The sequence below is a fragment of the Petaurus breviceps genome, unplaced genomic scaffold (genome assembly GCF_028583685.1).
Source record: "Petaurus breviceps papuanus isolate PSGF00001 unplaced genomic scaffold, PetGlider_PUasm1.0 140, whole genome shotgun sequence".
In the NCBI taxonomy this organism is placed as follows: Eukaryota; Metazoa; Chordata; class Mammalia; order Diprotodontia; family Petauridae; genus Petaurus; species Petaurus breviceps.
The window spans coordinates 1,695,530-1,709,455 of record NW_027185698.1 but is presented as its reverse complement, the minus strand read 5'-3'; the positions used below and the strand labels follow the sequence as shown (position 1 = coordinate 1,709,455).

The window sequence follows — 13,926 nt, the reverse complement described above, 5'->3', positions numbered from 1 at the left end:
GTGCCTGGAATTGAATACAATTCTTTAGACATGGTCTTACCAGAAAAGAGGACAAGAGGCTTGTCACAGACACTGCATCTGTCTCTGTAGCATTAGCTATATTAGTTGTCTTGGCTAGAATATCACACTGCTGACTCACATTGAATTTGTGTCAAGGTAAAAACTCCAAAGCTTTTTTAAAGGAACTGCTTTGCAACTAGATCTCCACCATCTTGTATTTTTAAGGTTGATTTCTATGAACCCAAGTAGAAGGGATAGCACATTTATCCCTATTAAACTGTATTGGCCTAACTTCTAAATTGTAGAGACATTTTTTATTCCTGACTATGCTATTCAACATGTTAACAATTCTTCCTAATTTTGTGTCATCTGCAAATTTGACAAGTGTGCCCTCCATTTTTATTCAAGTTATTGACAAAGATGTCAAACAGCACAAGGCCAAGAACAGCTCCTCTGCAAGGCCCCTCCCCTGGAGATGATGCCCTTCCTAGGTGATGTCAGACCATTAATGAATATTCTTTGGGTACAACCGCTCAATCAGTTCTAAATCCAACTCTCTGTAAACTATCATTTAGACTGAATTGCTTCATCTTTTTCACAAAAGCATGAGAATATGTCAAATACTTTACTAGAATCTAGGTAAATTATCTATCTAACTCTCTCTCTACTTATAAATAGAATTCATATTTATCTCTGTTTGAAGATAGATATGGGCATAGATCTATAGCTATAGATATACAAGTGCACATAGTAGTCACTAATCTATGGGTTACAGCAGTGATGTAAAATTCATATAGAAATGGGGGCCATTAAACCATACATAAGTAGCTATGCTGGCCACATATTAACTTAGAAAACTGCATATCAACATTATCTATGTTTTGCCACATTTTAATTTATTTTGTTAAATATTTCTCAATTACATTTTAATCTGATTTGGGTGGTATTCAATTGCCACCACATGTTTGACACCTCTGGTTTACAGAATCCATTTTCTTTTCTCTTTAAAATTGAGACATCTGACTTTGGTAATTATATAGTTGCTATTATTGTTGTTTAGTTGTTTTTCAGTCATGTCTGACTCTTCATGATTCCATTTGAGGTTTTCTTGGCAAAAATTTTGGGAATGGTTTGCCAGTTCCTTCTCCAGCTCATTTTAAAAATGAGGAACTGAGGCAAAGAAGGTTAAGTGACTTGTCCAGGGTCACATAGCTAGTAAGATTTAATGGGAATGGGAATTTGAATATCTTCTCTGTCCCTTAATAGACCTAGGGGGGAGTTTGAAGACCTCCCCTGCTTTGAAAGTAAACTCTGCCCCCTAATAGGCTGAATGTAGTCACATGGAGCCTGTGGTGGGAGGAGTTTGCTAAAGGGAAGCAGAGCCCACAGGAAGCTGGTCAGAGCTAGCCAGATGGTGGGAGAAAAAAGACACTCAGGCAAGGAGATAGACAGGTTTGTGAGTAAATATTGATCTCGCATTGGTTTGTGGGAAGGCTAAAGTATGCTGTGGCTCTGAGCATTATTATGACTTCTGAATATCTTTGGTACTATGATGGAATCAGCTTACTGGTTTTGGGATTTGGTTTTCTGATGTCTGAATAAATACTTCATTTCTATCCTCTATCTGGAGAATCTGGTATATTTTGCAATTGAATGTCATGTGATACTTATAATCATGGTCTTTATCATGATCATAGGTGCTGTAAATATTGCATTGGCACTACACAGGTGTCTGAGGCTGGATTTGAAATCAGGAAGATAATTCTTCATGTTTCTAAACCCAATGCTCTATCCACTGTGCTACTTAGCTGCTCCTAATTATATGGTACCACTCCCATTCTCCAAGATTTTTCAAAGACCATTAACAGTGATTTATCTTGTACATTTGCAGCTTCTTCTAGTTGTCTAAGACAGCAGTGTCAAACTCAAGTAGCTAGTCCACAAGGAGTATAGAGGAAGTAGATTGAAATGTAATTGGGAAATGTTTAACAAAATAAATAAAGATATAATACAATACAGGTGATGTTAATTTGTGGTTTTTCTAAGTCAGCATGCAGTTACTGGGTTTTCTATTTGAAGGTGACACCCCTGGTCTAGGGTGCAGCTGATCTGTGCCAGGTGGTTTGAACTCATCAAAGACAGCTAGGTGACCTTTAACCATCTCCTCATATATTTAAGTATCAATTCCCTACTGGTCATTGTAATTCAGTTCATTTCAGCACAAAGACCATTCTGCTTGGCAAAGAAAGTAACTCCAAGTCCAGAATTCATGGGATTATATTAGTATATATTTAGAGTTAGAAAGGTCCTTAGAACCATCTAGTTCAACCCAAGGTCACACAGTAAGTGTCAGGATGGGATCTGAACCCAGGTCCTCTAATTCCAGAACCAGAGCTATTTCCACTATACCATGCTGTCTCCAAGAATATTTGGTTCCATCTTTCCTTATGGATCTTACAACATAATAGAGTCAATAAAACATGTATACAAATACCTAGTTTTTGCATATATTAGCATTGTGTATGTTTTACACAATACAATATGTAATAAGTGCTCTGTGCTTCAAATACTAAATTCTAAAGAAGTTCAAAGGAAGGAGAAATCATTAATCTCAGAATCAGAGTTTCAGAGCTGATAGGAGCTCCTCTCATTTAAAAAATGAAGAACCTTTGGCCCAAAGAGGTTGAACAAATTGTCAAAGGTCATAAAACAAGTTAATAATACATCCAAGACCAGAATATTAGTGATGGGTGATCAGAAAAGAATTCATGGAAAAGGTGAAATTTGAGCTAGGCAATGGAATCACAGAATTTTAGAGCTAAAAGAATGGACGGGATTAGTAGGATAAGCCAGGAGCAGGTATCATTTATAGTTTTCTTTCTCTGTTTTGATTCTCCCTAGTTTAGATATAATCATATTTGTATCATGGGAGGAATAATACCATATTTTCCAATCTTTGCAAAAAGTTTGTGTAATATTAGAATGAATTGTTCTTGAAACGTTTAATAGAATTCACTTATAAATGCATCTTGTCTTCGAGCTAACTTAAGATTCTATGAATTTCTTTTTCTGATATTAGGTTATTTAAATTTTCTGTTGTTATATAGCCCATATACATTCTGTAGATCCTTATCTCAACTTTAATTCTCACAGATGAGAATCTCAGGGGCTGGAGCAAAGCTACATCTCTTTCTCAGTGTTTTAGGGGTATCCCTGGTACCATCAGTGATTCTCTAATGCCATCAGCTCAATCCTCCAAGATTATCAGTTGAGAATCATTTAGTCAGCCAGACTTAAGTAGTTTTTAGAAAAGTGTTTTACAAAGGTGGTACAATAATAGATGGTTCAAAATACTCCCTCAAAAGTCTGTAACTCACTCTCACACAAGTATACACAGTGTAGGGGAAGGGGGATCAAGCTTAGAGAACACATGTAGCAAAAGGGCTACTTACAGCTCCTAGTTGCTGAAAGTCTTTTTCTCCCATTTATGGAGTATTAAAGATCCTTAAGCATGATCTATTCCATGCTTGGTTACCAATGCAAATACTGTTGATGGCTGCTGCTTTCCTAGGAGAGAAAATACTAAGATACTGATGTAAATATGGGAAGTCCAAAATTCTCTTAACCCTTCAAATGAAGCTCAGAAGGTCTTTCTGTGACTGAAAAGAAGGGAGGAATGAGGCTTAGACCAAGTGCCCCTCTCCTTTCACTCCCTCCCCTTCTGGGCAGTTCATCATCAGAATACTGTTGGAATTCTTGATGTCTGCTCACCATTCACTGAAACTTTCAGCTTACTTGATGTTTTTTTTTTTTTTGCAAGACCTAGAGGGTATGATGAAATCCCTTAACCAAATGGAATAAATTCCTGTCTGACATAATTTCATTTCAACCAAAGACTTTAAAAGACTTTTCTCTCTTAGCCTAAAGTTTGACCGAGATTGAATGATTAAGCATCTTATCATTCAATTTAAATGGAGTGGGATAACTAGATTGAGCAAATATCAATCAACACCAACTTTATATCAATCTGAATATTTTGTACTTTTGTTAAATGTTAATGTATCTCATTAAATTGCCAGTTTTATTCACCAATAAATCACAAAACAATTTCTAACAATTTCCTTCATTCTTTCTTCATTTGTTGTGATTTATCCTTTTGCATTTTTGCTACTGGAAATGTGATTTTCCTCTCTCTTTTAAAACATCAAACTAACTAACAATTTCTCTCTTTCACTGATGGGTTTTCAAAACAGCTTCTAGTTTTGCAAATTTATTGATTTTTTAAAATAAATTCAGCAGAATTTTTGCTTTCGATTCAGATAATCTCTTTGATTTTTAAAATGTTCTATTTCTATGTTTAGCTGAGTTTTTTAAACTTCTTAGTTGTTTAGATTTACTAGTTGCATGTCCAATTCATTGATCTGTTCTATCCTCCTTTTCATAGATGAATGTGTTTAAAGATGTAAAATGCCACCTTTGGTACTGTTTGGGCTGAAATTAAAAATTTTTGATGTGTAATCTCATTATTATATTTTTTCCTATGATTTCTTCCTTGACAAACCAATTCTTTAGGATTAAATTAGTCTCCAATTAATTTTTAATCCTTTCTTCAAAGGTCCTTTATTGAATATAGTTTTCATTTGCTGTGGGTCAGTAAATGATTATATTTAACATTTCCATTTTTCTACATTTGTGAGGTTTTTATGCCCTAGTACATGCTCAGTTTTTGTAAAGGTACCATGTACAACTAAGGAAAATGCATGGACCTTTCAGTTCCAATTCAATAATCACCAGATGTCTAGCATATCTAGTTCTTCTAAAACTTCTATTCAAATACTTATTTTCTTTCTTGCTCATATTTTGGTTAGGTTTGTTTAGATCTGCAAAGGGAATATATTGAGATCTCTAATTATAATAGTTTTATTGTATATTTTTCCCCACAGTGTTGTTAACTTTTTCTTTAAGTATTTAGATGTCATGCCAATTGGTGCACATATTAAGAATTGTTATTAATTCATTGTCTCTGGTACCTTTAAGTATGATGTATCTTCCTTGTTTAACTCTTTAATCAAATCTACTTTTACTCTTGTCTTATCTAAGATCATGAGTGCTACCACTGCTTTTTTCTGAGTCCAGCTAAAGCATAATAGATTTTGCTCTAGCTCCTTCTTTTAATTCTATATGAATTTTATGTTTCATGTCTGGTTCTTATAAATAATATATTGTTGGATTTTGCTTTATAATCCAGTTCTGCTCACATTTCTTCCATTTTACAAGTGTGTTCACCCCATTTACATTCACAATTGACTGTTAATTATATTTCTTTCCATCCAATCTACTTCAATGTTTTTGTCTCTTTGCTCCCTGCCCATCTCTTGAAAAAGAAGAGAACAGTGATAAAGAATGTGTAAATTCAAAAATAGTGATATAAATTTGATGCAATCTGCTTCCATGCCACAGCTCCTCTTCTCTTCTCATCAAGTCCCTGATCACAGGTTCATATTCTTCCATTAATTTTTTTTTAAGCAATCGGGGTTAAGTAACTTGCTCAAGGTTACATGGCCAGGTGTTTCTGGGTGGGTGCCAAGTGTTTGAGCCCGGGATTCGATCCCCAGGTCATCCCAACACTGGAGCCAGTGCTCTCACTCTCTGTGCTACCTGGCCACCCCTTCTTTCATTAATTTCATTCCCCCCTTCACAATCCACCCTCCAAAGTTGGAGTTGTTTTATTTATAACTAATGTCTCCATAAGTCTACTCTCCCTTTTAATTCCCACTTTATCTCTCCCTATTCCCAACAGATTCCCTGTTGGGTTTAGGGCATTTTCACACTAAACTCTGTGTGTGTTCAATCCTCCCTTATCTGGTTCATATGAAAGTGAGGTTCATGCATAACCTGCTTTCCATCCTCTTCTTCCATGTTTGTACAGTATTCTTCTCCATATCCCAATTATGTGAGATAATGTTTCACCATCTTCCTCTTTCTTTATTCCATAATATTTTCTGCTTAAAAAAAAAGATAATCAAAATATAACAAAACTACTTCAAGACTCTCTGTCTTATAGAATCCCTCAATGAATCTAAGAGAGTTTTGAGAGGACCTTTGTTTCTTTTCCCTATTAGAATGTAAATGTTTCATCCTTACATAACCCAATTGCTCACAAGTATTTATCTTTCATTGTATTCTCTTGATTCATTGTATTCTCTTGATTCCTGTGTTTGTATTCCAAAATATCAATTCAGTTCTGTTCTCTTCATCAGGAATGCTTAAAAGTCCCCTATTTCATTAAAGATCCATTTTTCCCCTGTAAAATTACATCATTATTTGCCAGAGTAGTGTAATGGGGAATGCAAATTTGGAAGATCTTCCCTGCCCCTAGGCTAAAGTGCACCTGAAGCCTGGGGTGGGAGGCTTGTTTTTCAGTAGATACTTTTTGATTGGCCAGTGGGTCAATAAGGTTGTTACATTCTCTGAGCCAGGAGAAGGCTATATAAGCCCTGATGTGAGGCTTTGTTTTGGGGGCTCACTTTGAGAAGTGTTCTGTGATTTGATATGGATTCTGGGAAGCCATTGTCCTGAGCCCCCCCAGCTTTGAAAAACCCAGATGTTGACTGGGTATGGATGTAATGGTTGGACAGTTTGGAAATCTGTCTACTTGATCTGTTTCTGTCTTGATAATTCTGCCTGTATACTTTGAAGTTCCGGGTGCTGACCTTTTTCCCCTGAACTAGGTAAACGATATATGTCTGACTGATTAAAGTAAGCTTGTTAACCCATTTTGAGTTGCTTTCCTTTGTCAAAGAAGATCCAAGAACCTGTGGTGGCAGCAAACCCTGAGGACTCCAGGGTGCTTGCTGCTACAGGTAGCTATTATTAGTTGTAACTCTTTTACCTGAGGAAGGTTTTGTAACTCCTAACTCCTATATCAAAATACTTATTCTCTTTCCAAGGCCAATTGAATCTGTAATCTCCACTCCTAGGATAACTTTTTCTGTCTGGTTCAGATCCCTAGTGCCTATGGACTTCTGGCTATCACTTTGTACATCTCTAAGATGGCAAAATGTACTTCCTGTAGTTTCTCCTTGAATTTCTCAGACATTTCATGGTCTGGTGCTCTTTCTTTTTTTCATCCTTCCTAGATTATTCATGAGAGAATGGGGCTGTTCAATCCACTCCATAATCTTGAGGAAAGTTCCTCTACATGGCCATAGGCATTGTAAGAGTCCTTATGTTTGGAAAAGGAAGAATAAAGACCTAAGCTCTCCTTCTGTAAAATTCATTTTCCTTCTCATGGTGCTTTTAACGTTCAAACTGTCACCCTGACTGATGTTCACACTTTACAATCTGTCTCTTTCATGTTAGTTAAATTTTTTTTTTCCAAAATGAAATGCTGTACAGGTTATTGTATTTTTCTTCCTTTTCTAAGAAAGCTATAATCTTTGTAATACAAAGCTTTGGTTTTCTCAATTGTAAAATAAGGGGATTGGCCAAGATATGCTGTAAAGTTCATACCAGCTCAAAATCATAATTCAAAAATTTCATCATTGAAAATTTCTTTCCTCTCAACCTTTTCAGTGACTACAATAACCGTTCATATCTAAATAAATCAATTGGTCCATGACTTAAAGGAAATTAGTCTAGGCCTCATTTAAAATATTAATAAAAGGCTTTGGATAGGTTAAAGAAAAAATAATTTTAAAATTAAATATATACCTCATAAGACTCATATTATATAGTTTATAGGTAGTATTGTTTCTTTTCACAGAAAAACACATAAGTGCTCATTTAATTACAGTGTAGATCATTAAGACATTCTGAAAAACCAATCACAATTTCTTTTATTGAGGAGTTTCTGGATGGTTATTTCCTATTCACAATTTGAGCAGCCTCAGTGACCTTAATTCTTGGGTCTGGGTATTACAGAGATTAGTGGAGAATTTTAAAGAACATTAAATGCAGCAATATCTCATCTCAACAGATTAAGAAGAGTCAATTGATATGTGAGACTCCAAGGAGATAACTGCAATACCTTCTTCTGTTTTAGATGCAAGAGTTGTTGTCTGGGGGCGGCCAGGTAGCACAGCGAGTAAGAGCACTGGCCCCAGTGTCGGGATGACCTGGGGAATCGAATCCAGGCTCAGACACTTAGCATCCACCCAGAAACACCTGGCCGTCTAACCTTAAGCAAGTTACTTAACCCCAATTGCTTTAAAAAAAAAAAAAGAGTTGTTAGCTGTCTCAGATGAATTTGTTCTATCTCCCCTCAGAATTAAACTATATGACTTCCTCTATAGGAGACTAAGAACGGGAAAAATGCAGAATTACTCATTTCCTGGTTTGCTTCAATTTTCTCTACCAAGAAGAAAGATCTTCAACCTGAAAAGGATAGAACAAAAATGGTTAACGAGGATTTGAAAATCAATATAAATAAATAGAAGGTAAGAGGACTTTGGTGCCCTAATGAGTGTAATCTTCAGGCCTAGATGAAATATATCATTAAGTATTGGGGGAAAAAAAACAACTGGTCAATGTGATTGCTGAGCTATTGCCATTTGTCTCTGAAAAACCAGAGAATAGAAGAGGTTCTAAAGACTAGAGATAGACAAATGCTTAATGTCATGAGTAATAAATAAGGATTTAAGCAAAGCATAAAACATAGGATTTAGAGCAAGAAGGAACCTTAGAAATCATCTAGTCCAATCTACAGAGAAAGAAACTGAGGCCCAAACAAGTAAGGTGACACCCAACTTCATACAGGAAGTGAATGGGATTTGTGTTCAGGTTTTCTGTCTCCATATCTAATTCTCTTTCTATCACAATATGGTTATATTTCAAGTTAGCAAAAATTTATGATAATTTCATGTTCAAGGATCCTCTCCCTGTTGTTAACAAAATGAAGAGATGTGGACAAGTGATATCATACTCTAATTTGTATCTTTGGTGGATCCAGAATTGAGTGAATGAAAAGACCCAAAGACTGCTGGTCAATAGATTGATGTCAGCCTGGAGGGATGTCTGTGATGAAGTGCCAAACAATCTCTGTCCTTGACCCTTTTTTTGTAAAAAAATTATTATGAATAATTTAACTGTAGTTCAATGGATATTTATCAAATAGATGTGTATTTATCAAATTGTTGGATGATAGAAATCCAGAAGAGATTGAGAATACACTGGATAACAAAAAAGATACTGACAGGCTAGATCTATGGGTCAAATCCAATAGGATGAAACTGAACTGGAATAAAAATTCCCTACACTTGTGTTTAAAAAATCAACTGCATGAACATAAGATGGATAAATATGAAATGGCCAAAACATGACCAAAAAAGACCTGGGGAAGTTCATAGACTGAAAACTCAACAAGAACTAACAACATGATGTGGCAGCCAAAATAACATTGTGTTGTCCAGAATAATAAAGTTTATAATTCCGTTGTATTCTGCTCTGCTTAACTACATCTGGAGTCAGTTCTGTTCTTTAAATTTTAGGAAGTAGGGGGTGGCTAGGTGGTGCAGTGAATAGAGCAATGGCCCTGGAGTCAGGATGACCTGAGTTCAAACCCAGCCTCAAACACTTAACACTTACTAGCCATGTGACCTTGGGCAAGTCACTTAAACCCAATTGCCTTGCCCTACCCCCTCCAAAAAACAAAAATTTAAAAAGTACATTGACAAGCTAGAGCATGTCTTAAAGAGAGTAATCAAGATGGTGACTAAGCGCAAAGAGAATTGGTTTAAGAAACTGGGGATGTGTATACTGCAGAAGAAATTACTTTGTAAGGTCATTATTGCTATAATTATTTTTATCATTGAATGTTAGAGCTGCAAAGTACCTTTAAAAACCATTCAGTACATAGGGGACTGAGTAAAATGTATTTTTTTGAAAAGAATAGCCATTCCCCAATTGACAAATAATGATTAAAGGATATAAACAGTCAGTTTTCAGAAGAAGAAATCAAAGCTTCTATAGTCATATAAAAATGCTCTAAATCACTATTGATTACATAAATGTAATTTAGAACAACTCTGAGGTACCACCTCATACCATCAGATTGGCTAACATAACAGAAAAGAAAAGTGACAAATGCTAGAAGGGATGTGGAAAAATAGGGAACTAATGCACTGTTGGTGGAGTTGTGAACTGGTCCAACCATTTTGTAGAACAATTTAGAACTATATCCAAAGGGCTATAAAACTGTACATACTCTTTGATCCAGAAATAACACCACTAGGCCTATATCCCAGAGATCAAAGAAAAAAGACTTACATGTCCAAAAAAAATTTTATAGCAGCTTTTTTATAATGGCAAAGAATTAGAAATTGAGGAGATGCTTATCAATTGGGGAATGGCTGAACAAGTTGTGATATATGATTGTGGTGGAATACTATTGTGCTATAAGAAATGACAAAGATGTTTTCAGAAAAACCTGGGAAGACTTATTTGAACTGATGCAAAGTGAAGTGAGCAGAACCAGGTAACACTGTTCAGAGCAAGAGCAATATTGTAATAATGATCAACTGTCAAAGAGTTAGCTATTCTATCAAGATAATAATCCAAGACAATTCCGAAGGACTCATAATGAGAGATGCTATCCACCTCCAGGGAGTGACCTGATGATGAAGTCTGAGTACAAACTGAAGTATCATGTTTTTCTACTTTATTTTTCTTTCTTTTTTGCAGCATAACTAACATGGAAATATATTTTGCATGACTTCACATGTATAATTAATATAATATTGCTTGCCTTCTCAATGGGTGGGGAGGGGCTGGAGGGAGGGAGACAACTGGAGCTCAAATTCTTTTTTAAAAAAGAAAATTTTAAAATAAATATTTTTTTAAAAAGCAAAGCAAGAAATTAAAAGCCTTGGTAACAAAAAAACAACAACATTCAACTGCCTCATTTTACAACTGAGAAAAATGAGTCTCAAAGTGATAAAATTATTTACCCCAGTTCTTGCAACTAGTGGCACAACTGGGAACCCAATCCAGGTTTCCTGACTCCTAGCTTAATATACCTTCCACTACACTGAGCTATTTTCCTTTGAAGGGTTGTTGTGTAAAAGATGAGTTATCTTAAAAAAACAAACAAACAACCAAACCCTCTCCTGAACTTCCTTATTATTGTCTAGGGTACCACTGTCCTCCAGTCATCTGGACTTACACCTTCATTGTCCTCAGATCCTCACTATCATTCCACATGTCTGATCTGTTGCTAAGTCTTGTCAATTACACCTTCCCATCTCTTACATCCATTCCCTTTTCTCCTCTGACACAGCTACCACCCTGGTACAGATCCTTATCACCCCATGCCTGGAATATTGCAACAGCCTTCTGTTTGCTTTACCTGCCTTAAGTCTCTCCTGACAGGTGCTTAATAAATGCTTGTTGACTTCGCTCAATTGGTTGTAGAAAACAGAATTTTGAGCAATGGGCAGAAGCTACAGAGAGAGAGATTTCTCCAGATACAAGGAAAATCTTCCTGATAATTAGAGCTCTCCCCAAAGTTGAATGACCTGATTCAGGAGGTAGTGAGTTCCGCCATTGCCTTAGGACTTCAATTAGGGGCTAGATGATAACTTGTTAGAGCCATTGTGAGAGAGGATTCATGCTTCAGTTAAGAGATGAACAATAAAACCTCTTCTAACTCTGAGATTATTATACTATAATTCTATGTTAAATGTCAAAATAGAGTGAATCTTCAGTAATTATACTACAGGAAGATCACACAGATTATAGAGTATGACCAGTTTACCTAAACATCAAAAGAGTAAAAGTAAAGAATCTACACATTTGAATAACTTTAAAAGTTATGCAAGATGATTTATAGGAAATGCTAAAAAATAAATTTAACTCTAAAAGGTTAAGTTCAAAGTGATTCTTAGGAATTAAAATCTTGTGACCTTATACTGAGAAATAGTTAAAATAGATAATAGTATTGCTCTGTCCTGCAGATTTATTAATGAGCCAAGGAGAGCCAGTTTGGTGAAATACTTGTAACTAGATATCCTGCTGGAAAAAGAGGGGGTGGAGTTTCTGTGGAACCAGATAGAACTGGAATTTTCTCAGCTGTGTTTGCACTTCAGTTTAGCTCAGTGGAATCTCGAACATATAATAAAAGCAGATGCCATATTTCTAATAGGCTTTTAGAATCTTAAACACAATTTTTCCTTTGTTGTTAAAGGTATTCCTCTTCTTTCAATCATTTTCTGTCTCCTCCTTGACCCCTGCAATCTCTTTTGTCACCAAGTCATGATGATTTTTTTCTATACAAGTGTCACATGCTTCAAGTCTCCCCTCTGACATATACTGACTGTGTTACCCTAGTTCAGTTACTTAATGTCTCTGTGCCCTAGACAGTTCTTTAGGACTGTGAGTTGCAAAGAAAGTACCAACCTTCATTGGTAGGAGTCTCCTCACCCAAGAATTCCCTATATCAATGCAATTCCGGGTCCAGTCACTATCCCTACCCCTAACCATAATATAGAGTAGCCTTGTCTGACCATTCCCATTGCCATATCCTCTGGTCTTGCTGCTCCCTTTGTATTTAAGTAGACAGTCAGGTTCTTTATCAGAATTCCTCTCCCCTTCCAAGAATAAAGATATCCCATCACTAGCCTAGATCACCTAGGCTAATCCCCTGGTTTAATAGATGAGGAAACTGAGGCCCAGAACAGTGAGGCAAATTATCCAAAATTGTCAGCAAGGTTGTAGGGCTGGGAATAGATCCCAGACCCACTTATTCTTACTTGACTGGATCTCTGTATCTTCAAGAATCACCTTTCTGAATTTATGTTCAAACCATATCACTCTATGTACCAAAATACTCACATGGTCCCTAAAGAGCTTGTCTGTCCCTTTATATTCCAAGACCCTTGACAGCAAAAACTGTATGGTTTATTCATTTTATAAACACACACACACACACACATACACACAAACACACTTGTATAACCTTCTAAGAAGTGGACTCCTGATAAACAATGACTATCTGGAAGGTGCTAAATACAGTTTGGCACAAGGAAAAGGCTAGTGAACTTATAGTCAAGGATTCAAGATCCAGTTCTCCTACCAACTAACTAGCTGTGTGACTTTGGGCAAATGACTTAGCCTCTTTGGGCCTGAGTTTCTTTGACTGTAAAAGAAAAGCATCTAAGTAGATGATTTCTAAGCTTTACCTATGTACAAATCTACTGAAAAATAGAGATTTAAAAAAAATTGAAACCTACTTTCCTGACCATTTTCAGCTACTAGTGCCTTCCCTTCTGAGTTTAACCTCTATGCACTCTGTATAGTTATTTACATCTTGTCTTCTCCATTAGAACATAAGATCCTTGTGGGCAGGAAGACTGATCTTGTCTTTCTTTGTATAGTGCCTGGCAATGCTTAGTAAATACTTGTTGACTCAGTGTTGAAGCCTTCATATCTGAGAGATTATTCTCATTTGCTGGAGTTTATCAATGATCAAAACTGTACATATAAGTAAAACAAAGATTTATTAAACATTTATTGTGTGCCAGGGACTGTACTTAGCCCTAGGTATACAAAAACTAAAATGAAATAGTTTCTTCCCTCAAAGAACTTGTATTCTAACTTTAGAGGCTATCTTCCTTTATCTATCTATGTGTGCATATGTATATACATGTATATGTATGTTACACATATATACATGTTACCATAGCCATATATGCATATACACATGCATGCACATACGTATATATCTATATCTACACCTACATATATCTACATGTAAAGTCATTGTTCAGACAGGAATCACTGAGAGCAAAGTTTATGAGGAAAGAGGGAAAATAGTGCTAAGACAAAATAATTCATTGCTGGGTTACAGCAGATAATTGGGTGAAAGGGCAATAAAAAAGCAACCAACCACAAAGCCTATGAATAGTACATCAAGTTAGCACCAAAAGGTAC

The 13,926-nt window shown here is 35.9% G+C and overlaps 1 long non-coding RNA gene across 1 annotated transcript in view; it reads left to right on the top strand.

Moving 5' to 3' along the window:
- Window positions 1-13,926, top strand: part of LOC138146552 (uncharacterized) — a 99,526-nt gene that overhangs the window by 74,426 nt on the left and 11,174 nt on the right. The window contains exon 3 of the long non-coding RNA XR_011164521.1: window positions 8,295-8,438. This is a non-coding gene — a long non-coding RNA (uncharacterized lncRNA). The remainder of the gene's footprint in view (window positions 1-8,294; window positions 8,439-13,926) is intronic.